The sequence below is a fragment of the Euprymna scolopes genome, chromosome 6 (assembly GCF_053919585.1).
Source record: "Euprymna scolopes isolate OS-2025 chromosome 6, ASM5391958v1, whole genome shotgun sequence".
Lineage (NCBI taxonomy): Eukaryota > Metazoa > Mollusca > Cephalopoda > Sepiida > Sepiolidae > Euprymna > Euprymna scolopes.
The window spans coordinates 139,742,702-139,744,823 of NC_136487.1; positions in this window are offsets into that span (position 1 = coordinate 139,742,702).

Here is a 2,122-nt window from a genome sequence, read left to right on the forward strand (position 1 = left end):
CCTGTAAGCACACATATAGCAAATACATAAATAGATAAGTAAATAAATAAATAAATAAATAAATAAATAATAATAATAATAATAATAATAATAATAATAATAAAATAATAATAATAAATAAATAATAATAACAATAACAACGATAATAATAATAATAATAATAATAACAATAATAATAATAATAATAATAATAATAATAATAATAATAATAATAGCTAACAATTGCGGACTAAGCGAGACTTATTCTCAAGAGAGGTTGGCTTTCAAATCTAGAACTAAGTGAAATGCAACAAAAGACAAATGATGGAACATAAAAAACACCCTCGCTTGAACACGAAACACATAGAAACTTTAAATGTGTAAGACCTGCAAAACTCGGACTTGAAGACAACCATATTGTAGTCAGTTCGAAAGCAGGTAAACGGAAGAGAGTTCCACAGGTGTGTAGTTCTAAGAAAGAAGCTTTGTTCATGGAATCTACGTTTAGGTTTAGGCACAGAAAAAGCGTGTGGGAAATTATTGATAGTGTTTACAGCCAATCGAATGTTTCTCGTGAATGTTTTGCGAGGGATGACCATAGATTGGAGCTTAGACGAGTACTTGCCATAAAAATAACGATAAAACAGAGACAGTCTCGTAACATCTCTTCTGTGAGAAAGAGGATGCAGGAAAGGGAAAAGGTTACGAAGTCTATTTTCAATTCTGCCAAGGTAGGATAAGGTTTTTCTAGCAGCTCCTGCCCAGATGTGACAAGAATACTCCATCCTTAGACGCACTTCGCTCTTATATAGGTAGAGAATTGCATCAGCAGGTAGATATCTACTGGATCGCTAGAAGGATCCCATCATTTTTCCAGCGACCTTGTCAACGGATTTGATATACGTATTCCATTTTAGATCAAGAGTAAAGGTCAAGCCCAGAAGCTTGTCAAAACATAGAGCCTCGCCAAGAGCCATTCATTTCAATTGATGCCAGATGGAGATCAGAACGTTGATGATGTTAATATAGAAGCTTGGTTTTAGATGCATTAAAAGTAACCAGCCACTTTTCCCCCATTGTACCACATGCTAAAGATCAAAGGAGAGAGTATCAAAGAGAACTTGGTCGTTTACGGCTTTTGATGTGCTGCCATGGATGATAGTGTCGTCAGCAAAAATTTCTAAATGTGACTAACAGAGTGAAGCAAAAATAGCAACAACAGGAAGAAGAATAAGATGATACAGATACAAATATAAACAGTACAAGGAACACAGATACAAATATAAACAGTACAAGGAACACAGGACCTTTGAAAACAATGAAAGCCAATTCCATCACAATGTGAACGGAAGAAAAACACGAACAGGACCGGCCCCAACAGAAACAAAACACTACTGGTAGCAAATATAGGAACAGCGATAAGATCATAATAGAGGTGTCAAATGGCTGAAAAACATGAAGGAAGGGTCATAGCAAATCGAAGAAGGGACAGAGAAGGAAATCGGAAAGAAAACACTCAAGACAACTCTAATATTGGAGAAAACCCCGCCACGGCGGAATACACGTTAAGAATTCACAGCACTACATGAAAAACTAATTCAGAACATAAAAATAAATGTATTTACGAAGCAGACGTGCTGGAATGGGTGATAAAAGGTAGAACCACACTGGTGCAAAAATACTTGAAAAACGGAAACATTCCCAGTGACTACTAGCCAATAAAATATTTACCGATAATACTAACAGCCCAACCGAGGGGACAGATTTATTATTCCCTTCATAATCGCGGACTACGCACAGATAAACAGAAAGGAGGCTAGAAAGGAAAAAGAGGAACACATGCCATATTATACAAAGGATTCTGAATGAGGTTTAAAGTAAAAAAAAAAAAAGAATATAGCCATGGCATGGATAGAGTAAAAGAAAGCGTATGACAGGATTCCGCAAGCATGAATAATAGAATGCCTCAGAATGCACAAAATACAAGGCAAGATTATCAATTTGATAGAAAATGTAATGAGAACATGCGGACTTGAACTGACAGCTGATAGACAATACATAACTTGGATTATAATACAGAGTTTTTTTTTTCAAGGTGATTCTCTATCACCACTACTGTTCGTCATAACCATAATACCCCTAC